The sequence below is a fragment of the Corvus moneduloides genome, chromosome 10 (assembly GCF_009650955.1).
Source record: "Corvus moneduloides isolate bCorMon1 chromosome 10, bCorMon1.pri, whole genome shotgun sequence".
NCBI lineage: Eukaryota > Metazoa > Chordata > Aves > Passeriformes > Corvidae > Corvus > Corvus moneduloides.
Genome location: NC_045485.1, coordinates 21,668,050 through 21,680,725, shown reverse-complemented (window position 1 = coordinate 21,680,725; position 12,676 = coordinate 21,668,050). Strand labels below are relative to the sequence as shown.

General features: G+C 39.6%; 1 protein-coding gene across 5 annotated transcripts in view; it reads right to left on the bottom strand.

Moving 5' to 3' along the window:
* Positions 1-12,676, bottom strand: part of TBL1XR1 (TBL1X receptor 1) — a 109,736-nt gene that overhangs the window by 52,192 nt on the left and 44,868 nt on the right. For all 5 annotated transcript variants that reach the window (XM_032119189.1, XM_032119192.1, XM_032119193.1 and 2 more), the window contains exon 2: positions 9,996-10,060. The gene's annotated coding sequence lies outside the window, so the exon portion shown is untranslated. The remainder of the gene's footprint in view (positions 1-9,995; positions 10,061-12,676) is intronic.

Genomic DNA, 12,676 nt, shown 5'->3' with positions numbered 1-12,676 from the left:
AGCATCACAGGAACAGGCACTTTTTCTTTTCTTGGCTCTGGCTGTTGGGCTGAGTTAGGGAATGCCTTATTAAACAGCTGAAGCTCTAGAAATTTGCTGCCATTATCCTAGTGTGAGGCAAAACGTTACACATGCACTTCTGCCTGGCTATGATTCTTTCTTCACTCAGCAAATATTTAGTAGATTTAAGGTTCCCAAAACAAATTATTTTTTTGCTAGGTGTTACTAAAACAATCCATACAGCTCTCTTAGATTTGGTTTGAAGTGATAAATAGATGCATTTCCTACAGTGAAGTCCACACTTTACAGATCCTACAATCCTCCTGTAAGATGGAATGAGAAAAGGAAAAAGCAGCAAAACCCCTTCTTCAAAATGCTGCATTTAGGAGGATTTTATGGCATTCACACATTATAACAGAAACAATCGTCCCCCTCCCCCTTTCAGTATATTCCTTTTCATTTAACCGAAGATATGTATCATGAAATCCTCCTAGGAATTCATAGCAAGTCAGGGAATGCTTTGCTTTTTGACAAATCCTCTATACTTAAGGAATGCAAGTGTTTCCTTCACCCAATTCTTCAACTAAGCTTACTAATTATAGCACTCTTATCACAGGATTTCGACATATGCTGGCAGAGGCGCTGTGTATCACACTGAATTTAAACTTGAGGTAGCCACAAAACTGCTCTTCAAACCCCCTAAACCCGCGCACGTGGTAAGATTGCACTGTCGTTTCTCAACCCTGACAGTGTGCAGAGAGCTGCTTGTGGAAATGAGACACAGCATCATCTTCCAAATTGTCCTAAGTGCTACTCAGCTCCCATAAGCTGTCCAAGGGAGGGCTGTGAATTAGCCCACTTCCCAAAAAGGCCCTTTCAGCTGACCTCTAGGCAATTTTTCAGTTGACCTCTTGGCAATTCTCATGGGTATAGCCAGAGAGATGCATGTGGCAAGGCTGGATTTACTTTAAATACATAACTTCTCTGACATATATTAATTTTCCAATCGAAGATTCCTGTGGATATAGCAAGAACACAAATGCCCTGCTGCCAGGGCAAGATAATAAGGTAGGAAGGAAGGGTGTTACTCTGTGACCCAGACCTCCTCCTGGGATCCCCAAGCTCCTTTCCCAACACAGAGCGCCGTGCCTACAAACCACTGCGGATTTTTCGCCAGATGAGTTACAAGTCACAAAAATATGTGGAACAATTGACTTCACTTAAGCTGCAAGGCCTTTTCTTCAAAAGCAAGCACAGAGGTTCCTAACTTATGAGTCCTGCATAGCTGACATCTTTTTAAGTTGATGTCACTCACCACAGCTGTAACTTGGCACTTCTAGTAACACTCTGCTCAAGCTTTGCCTTTCCTGATGTTTCTCCACTCATGTACTTGCAAAGCGTCCCACATCTATCTTGGGGTAACAACAGAACCTCAGGAACCCTAAAAATGACTATTTTTTCCCATAGGTTTGCTATGTATAGATGCCACGAGTTCTTTTTGGAATGATTTAGAATTTGCGCACATAACACTCCTTTTTCAAAGCATAAATTTAAAGATTTACATAACGGATTAAATTGTCTTCCAAATCAGACAAAAAATGAGTCCAGGACTTGCTTGTGTGCTGCTGGATTTGCTGAACTATAATGTTCCTGATCATTACACTGTTTTATCCCAGGCTACAGTTTTTGCCCCAGGTTCTCAGTTCCCTCATGACCCAACTCCCATGAACCCCAGACACTTGGATGTTAGGACTAAGACATTTCAGAGGATTACATATAACATGCATTCCTCTTCCAAATATGCTACAGTGCACATCCAACTGTGGACAAACTGAGAAGCAGTCTGAAGAAAATTATAAGCTTTAACAGGAACAGTCCAAATGCAAGTCAAACTCAACAGGATAATCCCTGCAACTGCCTTGACATGGGCATTTTAAAAGACAAAAATCTGTTTATTTAGTTTGCGCTATGATGAAAAGGAAATTCACCTGAAATACGTGGACCACCATGGAGATGTGTGAATTAAAAACCCCCCCCCCAAAAAAAAAAAAAAAAACAAGCCACCAAACCAAAACAAAAAGGCAACAGCTGTTCCTGTAAGCAATGAGGAGGCCAATCTGCTGAGAAACTTCTGTCAGCTTCAGCAAAAAGGATGTTAAAACAAAACTGGATGGGTCATTGAAAGCAACTTTGCTCCACAACAGCCTATTCACCACAGTCTGAGCCAAGAACTGGGACAAGGAAGAGTCTGCTCACCAACTGGGGAGGACTTTAAAACAAGAACCTTGTTAACTGCAGCAGCATAGGAAAAATCTTAATAATAACCAAAATTGAACGGTTCAGCAGAAAAGGATTTTGTTTTTAGAAAAAGTTAAATATAAAAGAAGCCAGGAATTAGGCCAGTGGAAAGGTATGCCAACAGTCTATTCTAAGCTGCATTCACAGTCACAAACTCAAACACATACCAGTTGCTTGCTTATCGTAAGAAGTATGAAATGTGTACAAGAAAAGGCAGCAATGATCTTGCCTGAAGAGCAGCACATCACCTTGGGGTATCAATGGTAGGAAATATTAAGTTGTATTTTATCTCCTATTGAGAGCAAAAGCCCAGCATCCCTAATGTGGTTTCCATTTGCTATTTACATAATTAAGTCACCTCCTTACACAGTTCCAATACCCTTTCCCTTACCTACTACTCATGTTACTGCTCATTTGCCAGATGGTCAGTCTTCAGAAAACACCATCTGAGCCTCAGCCACTTCTTGGTTAAATCCATTCTGACAGCTTATTAGTAGAATAATTTATCAGCTGTTGAAAAAATAGTTGTTACAAATTTGTTTTCTATGTAAATCAGGTTCCATGAACTAGGATGGAATCCGGTCTTTTCAAATGCATTTTAATGTGAAATGCTGATATCTAGTCTTAACTTCATTTGATTATTTTTTCTGTTTATGTTATTAGCAACCAGTTTTTCTGGCACTCTTTCCTGTTCCAGTTCAATCACTCGGTTGAATTACTTGAACTCCTGCTGAACTGCACCAAAAAAAGGAAAATTAACTAATGCCTCATTTGATCTTGTGACCATAAAACTTGTGTTTTCATTCCCTCTTTAACCTTTGACCATCTATTTTCCCCCTTAATTTGTGTGTTATGTACCTGATAGTTTTAAATTTGTTTCTTTTATTCATGAAAAAAGACTGCTCTGATGGTTGATCTGCCCTCTGTTCATTTTAACCACCAGTGACTCTATTCTGGATTCTCATCAGTAAGCACACACTTAAAATCACTTCTTCATAGCCCATCACATATATGTTATTTGGCTTACTGTATGCTCTTTACCAGAAGTGCATGGCTGTTCTCATAAAAAATGTCAACTGAGCTAAAAGAGAAAACACATTACAAGACAGTGAAATGGCTGATTTTATAAAAGCTCATTTGCCAGTTTCACAGAACCACAGAATCAGCTGAGTTGGAAGACACCCACAAGGGTCATTGAGTCCAGCTCCTTGCCCTGCACAGAACCATTGCCAAGAGTCATACCACATGCCCAGTTCATTACTTTATTCAAGTCCTCTCCTTTACATTGTTATGATGGACTTAAATTTAACTTATGCTACTGGACTTACCTATTTTTTGCACAGCTGTTAAACACCTGAACATACGATAAAACATTTTTAAAACACGTGTAGACAGTAATAAAATATGGTCCATCCACAGCCCAAAGAAATTAAGTGAAAGGGGAAGATTTCATGAATATCATTAATGAGGTCAAAGATTCCAATTATGGCTCACATTTGACATCAATACCCTCCATTTGTGTGAATATTAAATTCATGGATGCCGATCCTACATACGTATGCTCAGTATGGGATTCAAATCCCTTGTCTTGAATAGTTTCTTATATTTGTTCACTAAATTACAATAAGAACACCACACATGACCTTTATTTACAAATATGGGTGCACTAACCCACTGACTACAGTTTTTGTTTCTATTCACTGGGTGAACTAAAGGCTTGGAATGCAAATACAGGCTTTTAGCCCTGCCATCCATGCTGATGGCCACACAGGGTCCTGGTTTTTGAAGGCCAGCAGGTCTCTGTTTCACCTGAGTAAATAAAAGTCAGCATCAGCAGTGTCATTCCACACAGCCTACAGACTTCCTGTTGTTCTGCAGCAATATTCATTACCTCCCAGCATCAGCACTGCTGAAACTAAGGGCAGCTTTTACTTTTGTTAACTTGAACTAACATCAACTTTCTGTTGATAAGAAGGAAACCAGGATCAAGGCCTGGTGATACAAGTGACACATTAACACAGTCTCCTGTGACATCAGCCTTGCTCTTCTGCAGATGGCAACACACTCATGTGCTGGGACACAAAAGAGCTTGTCCTTGGGTTTTCTCTACAACATCCTACTTCATATACACCCAAAAGCCAGTTTAGTTTTTTAACTATGCAACAAACTTTGTCAATGTCAAGAAGATTTTACACTGTATTTCTAATTCTTTCCTATAATAGAGCAGGAAAAGGCTCATTTCAGGTTATACGACTTCACCACGGGCATATGGCAGTGAACCCAGAGCAGAAACACAAAATCTCCCTCTCCTCTAAAGCAGATGGCATGTTGATCAACTAAGATATAATCTAATGCTAACTGCACTACTATTATCTATTGCACCAACACCAGTATAAAGCAATAAAGACAGAAAAAAACCTAAGGCAGGGGAGATGAAGCAGAGGAAGACAACAACGAAAAATCCAGAGTAAACCAGCTGTAAGAGAAGATAGCCCATGGCAGCAGAAACAGCCTCTTTTCAGGTACATTTAAGATTTAAAACCTAGGAATGGAAGTAGATAAGGAACAGCAATGGTCCTCACTCTGTTTTAGATGATGTTCCTCTAGCTTGAGATACTGGCCCAGTTCCCTTTGCTCTTGCACTGCACTGGGCACCTGCCAGGGGCTAAATATCCCGGCTGCTTAGATAATTACATATTTATGATTCTGCCGAGAATTCTTAGTCAAAGCTTATTTCTGAACTGTAAAACGCTTGGAGAAACAGTAGAGAAACAGAAGAAACAGAGAAAGTTCTCTGACAAATGGTACTTTAAAACAGAGCCAACGCTTGACTTTTTTTAAAGGACGTTCATTTCCGTTTCAGTTGATTCATTCAGTGGTGAACTTTAATGGCAGAAAAAGGAGAAAAGAGGTGTTTCCCCTCTGAATCAGAAAGGGATCTTGCTAGTGTGTTTAACTTGCTTTCTGTCAAGAAACAGAAAATTCAAAAACCCTTCCAAAAACGACTCTGAATGGTGTACATAGAATTTTTAATGCTTATCACAGTTTGCACCCTACCGCACGATGGAACTTTTCTTTTGTATCACATTATTATTAGTATTTTGCCTTCCACACATAAACCACTAGATTAGCTAATTCATGCTGGTCCAGTAAATAGAACTGATGTATGAACGTTTTGAAATAGAATTGTTTAGCCACAAAAAATTATCACACAAAATACACTGCACTTCACCTTCCTTCATTGATAACAGCATCCACTGATTTCAAAAGGAGCAAAACAGTCCAAAATTTCATGTTGTCAGTTATTTTAGACTATTTCAGAACCTGCTAGAAATAATTTTTTTTTTTTTTTTTCTTTTAAGGCTGCACTCCATAAACTGTACAACCAACAGACTCAACAATAAATTTCATGAGCACTTTTAGGCTCTACTGTTCAAAGTGCTTTCAGGCTTGGTTAGCTTTATACATGCAAGTGCTCCTTATTTATATCGCAAAAGAACTACTCCTACACTCAAAGTTACATGAACGCACATGCATTTGTATTTCATAGAATAAGGGCCTTAGTCTTGCAGGGTTCTTTATTTTGAATCAATTATTCTAGGCTCTTGAGGGCAACATCTTTAGTACTGTCAAGTTTCATAAACTCTGGAATGCAAGGGTCCCTGTTCTCAGTATAATGACAACCGACCTTCAGCTCTACCACCTTACAAAGAGCTGCTCATCTGCAGATACTCATTTTATATACCTATAGTTGAGAGATGCCATTCAGCTCCTCTTGAAACAAAGCCAATTTTGCAATTCCAGCGCAAAAATCTTGGAGCTAGCGGCACAGACCTCCAGCTGTCCTTGGCAGGTGCCAGCACAGACAAGGCTTCCATACCAAATCCAACTGTGCAGCTCCTGCCCCCTCCCTTGTTTGTCTTCCTTTGCAAGAAAGCAGTTTAACATAATAGCCTGGCAGATCAGTGTTTGGATGGGTTTAGCTGCTGGGGAAGCACGGGCTAATAGTTATATGCATTTATTCATTCACCTGTCTTCTAAGGAGCGGTAAGGTCACACAACTACTTGAAGGCACCACGAAGGTATTCAAATTAAAAACAACTTGCTGCAGTCTTGTGGAAATTTTTGCAGACATCTTCCAGCCCCTTCACTTTGGAGTGACTTATTCATTCTCCTCAGCTCTTCCAAGCCCTCCTGCTGTTTCTGAGCTAAATCCCCTGAGTAGGTAATTACACTGAAATGCTGCACCCATGGAATTTCCTGGCCCAAGAGACTCAGTGCCTGCAGAGCTGTTCTGTAACATGTCTTACATGCAGGAACAGTTGACATAACACACAATAGGTGTGTTAAACCCTCGAAACACAATATAATGTGTTCACCTAAAAGTAGGCAGCATTGGAAAGAATGGATTTAAATCATCTACTTGGTATTCCCCTTAAGACTGTGAGGACATGCCTTAGCTGTTGATGACACCGCTTTCCTGGGGACTAGGTAATTTTGTGCTCACTGCCTATCCTGACTTTGCCTGTGCCAGCTTGTAATAACCAATAACATCCTCTATTCTCTTCTGCATGAGACCTCTTGTACTGATCAGGGTGTCGATCTCTGTCAAACTATCCATGCAGTAAAGGATGGAGCTCAGAACCTGGACACAGTGTTTTCCAGGATGCCTCTAAGAAGGCCACCACATTGCCCTGCTAGTTTGAGTCCTTCACAGCCCTTTCTGGTTACTGCTGTAAAATTAAAACCATCCCAGCAAGCTGTCATAGCAGAGTCACAAACTGGTAGCTCCCACCTTTCTGTAAGTTCCTGGGTTTTGCACAGTCCATACCACACTTCTAAATTCACCTATATGTGTGTATAAATACACGCACAGATAAGCACACACCTATATTCCCACATGTTTTTATGTGTACACACACAAACCTGCTTCAATGACTTGCAGAAGACAGAAAGGCAAACTGGTCTGCTTCCAAAACTCACAAAAAACCCCTTGCAAGGTATGATGGAAAAATCTCTCTTGGGTAAGCTACCTGTTCCATCATATAACAAGAAAATTTATCTCCTAAAGCCCTTGTTGAAATCCTGATGTCATCTTTTGCTTAGAGCAAAGATCCAAGACTTTAAATTTTTATTTACGACACATTCATTAATTCTTGTGACCACAAATTAAGTACCCAGTTATCAGCCTCTAAAGGAACCTTCAAAATACGAGAACAAGTAGCATTATACACTTACTCTCCTGCGCTTAACATGCCTTTTTCATTAAGCCTTTGTATCTTTCCTTTGACATTGTGAGGAACATTAAATTTGGCTGGAAGAATGGGAAGGAGACTATATATCCACTGATAACAGCCATGCTATATCACAATATAAGTATTTTCAAAAAAATTGCCAACAACTGCAATATTTTTTAAGGAGTAAATGTTATTTACCCAATTTGGTTTATCAGTTAACACACACATAACATATGTATGCATATCATAACATAATATGATGCAAAAAATAAGCTTCTTTTAATTACCTTGAAAATTGAAAATCTAAGAAAACAACAGAAGAGGATGTGTAATTTGTTTTATTTTTTTTTTTTACTACTAAGAAATGGAACTGGCAATCAAGATTAAAAAATTATCAAAAATGCTACAACCATTTCTCAAGGGAATCAGAAAATTTCTTATTCAAATATATGTGTTGAACATGGGCAACCATGGTTAAAGCAAGTCCTGTTTGGGAGATGTACACAACCTGCTTTTTTTCAGCAACCTCTGCCCCACACTTTGTTTACACACATCCAAGGGAAAAACATAATAAAAACCTATGAAAGCCTTTTTTACTGTACAGGTTTAAGTTACGATTACTTTGGGGATGATGAAAAATGTGTCTGCTTGTCTCTTAAATCTACATTCAAACTATTTCAAAGTTAATTAGAGGTGAGTAATGGTTTAGAAATCTCTTGAATAATAAAATATAACAACTTATAGCACAAAAACAGTCCTCAAAGAAAAGAGTGGGGAGTCCTTCACTTCACTGCAAGTAACAGTTGAGTATGTTTTATGATCACTGTAACAACTACCATGCCCTTGAGACTGTGCAATTCTGAATTTCTAATATAATTTGTAGGGGGAAAATTAGGACAAAGTGCAGTAACATTTCAAGTACAGTCTCTCAGTATTTTAAAATTTTATGAAGTATATGGACTAGGTTAATACAAAATGAGTCATGTTTTTAAGAGAAGCAGTAATACAGATCGGTATCTTAAATCATAACTAAAATAACACTCAAGCACTACAAAATAAAAAGAAAACAGAATAGCTTTTTGCTGGAAAAAGGTCAACAACAACAATGAAGATTTAGCAATACTAGAAAAGGCTGAGAGCACTGCTCCTTTCGGGACTGAGAAGTTAAAACACCAGTCTGAGTGGCCAGGTAAACACGATGCTTTCTCACTCAACAAATCTGTTCCCACCAGCTGAAATTCATCCCAAATCAATATAAACTCTACACATATCAACTCTGAGCCTAAAAACCAGGCTATTAAACAACATACACACTTGGTGCAGATCTTCTGATTTCAGAGGTATATTTGCTTTACTTTTTGACAAATATATTACATTTCACTCCATTACGTCTTTCGGAGTGAACAGAATTGCTTACTACCTCAAAGTAAAGAAGTTACATCCGAGCAAACTCTCTTGGAGCATCATTTTCCTCACAGGGCAAAGGCAGTGGAGTTGCAAAGGTATAAGTAAAGCTGTAATTGATTTATATATTCTTTAGATCCATGTCCACATGCAAAGCAAAGGAAACCAGCACATCTCTCAGATCCAAAACTGAGTTTTCAAAGCAAGCTGATCAAAATATTATCCCTTTAACTTCTGTACTGTGCACAGTGATCTAGAGATCCTTCAAACACAGAACTCACACTGGCACTTTATGCATTTATTGCTTAAGGCTAACGCTGAAGGTACCACTCCTGTACACCTCAGCTGTGACAACATAAGATACCAAAACTGCTAAAGAGAGGTTATTTGTTCAAAGCTGAAGCAGTAAGTTCCAGTCCTTCCCTTCAGGCCTCAGCTCTGCTTTCCATCTGCACAACTATCAGAAAGCACCAGCAAACCCTAAGGACAGCCTGAAAATGTGAATTTGTAAGAGTCTGTAACACCAAGTAACATTCCAGAGATGGAATAAGAAGATTGCCCTTTCCTGCAGAAGCTAAGATTTTAACTTCACTAGTCTTACACTGACAAATGGGCTGAAGCAAAATATACCTGACGATGCAGAGTTGGTTTTGGTTTTTTTCTGGGAAAAGCTGCTAAAATTGAAACAAACTGCAGAGAGCATCCAAGTGGGGGCAACAGAACACTCGGCTTGGCTACAGCTCACCCCAAACAGGCTCTTGGCCAAGAAGAGGAAGCAACACCAGTTACCAACAGGATAAGCTATGTTACTGTCAAGTTACACTTCTCACTTCAAAATTAACATGCTGCCCTACTTTCCACAGGATAAAACCAGGTGCAATTGTAATATTTTTGTCAAACAGCATAATGGTCTAGACGTTGCTTAAAAAATGAAAATAATCCACTTGAATACTAAAAAGTAGTTATTTTAAAAATACTATTTGCAGTGTAAGCCTGCTAATGGTATGTGTGCAGAGAGGAACCACACCACCTTTAGTCAGTTAAAAAGGTACTTACCATTGGCAGTGCATTGATATGCAGAAGTTTTCCTTTCGGGTGCCTCTTGCCACAGAAGGGTGATGCTGACAGGGAAATAAGGAGACAAAATAGGAAACGTTCATATTTATTATTTTGAAAACAGTGCTGTTAACATGCAGTAAAACGTTACCAACTTGGGGCCCTCCTGGCTCTCCCAGCCTGCTCAGTTCCCAGAGCTGAGCGTTCCCACTGCATGGGCTCAGAGCCCGGAGCAGAGCTCGGGCACAGCACACAGAGCTGGAGTTTTGCACATATCCTGTCCTCCCAACATCACAGAGCCGGCTCCTGCAGGGAGCCTGGCACACAGGCCTTTGAGCAAACATGCCTGCTGAATGAACACTTGCACCATCTAGACGGTCGCACCCATTCAGCGGGAGCACACACACGCAGAGCAACCTGGGTAGAACAACCCTGATGCCTGCATTTTGCCTCAGTTCTCTGCAGAAAGCTTCAGGAAGGCAACTAGGCAACTTACAGTATCATCTGTCCATGCCAAATTTCTTCTGGAAATAAACCACAGCTACTGACATCTAAACACTCTGAAAAGCCCCAAACAAAAATCGGCATTCCAGTAGTATGACTTCCAAAATGGTTACATCCACTGTGAAGCAGTGGAAGAAAAATAAATCTGTTTTCCTAACCCATCTCACACTAAATAACTCAATTTATATACACAGGTGTGCCCATGAGCCTAAAGAGTTTCCAACTCCAGCAGTGACCTCAGTAATTAAAAAAAAAAAAAACATCAGCTCATACTAATTGCTAGCAACACTTGACAACATGTACATAACAGAAATCTTCCTAGTGCAAAATCCAAGAGAAATCTTGTCCACCACTAAAACCCAAACAAAAACATAGTCCAAACAAATCCACACTCTCCTACATTTTTGTAATTTCCTTTACATGTCAATAATAATTTTATGCACCCAACAATAAAATAACGAAGTATAAGCACACAGCTTTTGATGTCCAGATATGTGGTAACTCCATCCACTGCAACATCCATTTTTATTCAGCAGTGACAAACAATTTTTATTCACACTAATATTCCTGAGCGGTTGCCCTCTATACAAATACTTGCCAGATGACTTTTCTTTAGGACATAATCTAATCGCCCACTCAAAGAGCAGGAAGGGTGACAGATGGACATGGGTGACTAATAAAGCATTACCAGACTATTTTTAGATTAAATTCTTTACCAAGCATCTGCAACCTGTGTTCAGAAAACTTTTACTATGAGTAAAGAATAACTATCGTTTGTGGGACTCATGATCAACACAAGGTTCTCACGTGCAATTTTCAGGCTCAACCAGCAGGAAATCATTTATTAGAGCCATTTTTGGACCCAGACAAAAAAAAACCCAAACAAACAAAAAAACTAACCAAACAAACAAACAAGAAGCAGAAAAGCTGCAGCATTGGGGCTTATTTTATTCTTAGAAGATCCTACAAAGCAGGCAGAAACATCACCTTCACAGTGCAAGCAAGAGGCACTGCAGAGGATGCTGAGGAATGCAGGGAATTGAAAGAATTTGCAAACATGCTCTTATTTCCTTGCTTAGTTGTACTAGTGCTGCAGAAATTATGTAAATAGGCTGAGTGAAACTCCACTCCTCAAGTGGTACAGTATCCTATGCAAGGCTACTCAGAAAGCTTTTTTTCCACAGCCTGAGCTGCAGACCTGCAAAGAAGAGAAAGCATTAACACCCGCTCTGCAGACCCCATGTATTTGCTTATAACAAGAGTTTTCCTTAAAAAGAGAGAAAAACAGCAACCAACCAATACTCTTTTGAGAACAGTCTAAATCATGATAAAAGCTGTGTGCAGAGAAAGGCAGAGGAGGGCCCTGCTACCCTGTTGGTAGGGGTTATTTCATTTGGGAAGGACCATGGCAAACATAAATAAAAGGATGATTGCACAAACATAAACCATTTTCTTCAATGAAAAAAGGCTTTCTTCAGTACACACTGCCCAGACTGTCTCCTTCCAACACCTCTTTGCCCTTGTGCAATCTTGAGTGCAGTACTTATCATCAAAGCCAGAGAGGGAAACCTTTCCGCCTGATCCGTGGAAGAGGCTTCTTGTCCTTTGCTTTACATCTAAACAGGGCAGTGACACGGAAAAAGCTGGAAGCAAAGACTCAAGAGAGCAGAGAATGAGAAAAGAAAGGGTTCACTGACTTCGCTTCATTCCTCACTCAATGTTAATTGGTTGTAGGCTCCAGTTTTAAATAAGGGTGCTTGAAACGAGGTGTAAACATTTAGAAAACTCTGCAATGTCCTTCTTCAGAATCAATTGCTGAGTACAAATGTCTCATCAGCAGCTTTTTTTCTTTCCAAATTTATCCTATTGGATTTTGGCATGTACCTTGAAACAATGCAGGTGACAGTTATAATTTATTGATTTTAGACTATCTCTCACCTTTATATTCTGACACATTACGGTGATTTAAACAGGTGCCCAGATGTAGTAACAGCTACACTATGTGACGCTTAAAAATAATCCACCAGATGCCCTTGAAGTTGATAAGGCACACCTGGGGAACGCACAGTAGCTTGTGAGTTGGGATCCTTCATATTGGAGGTCTGGGAACACCTCACCACTGCCTGATGACTAATGTGCTCAACATCAATTGAACACTGCTTCCCTCAACTTGAAAA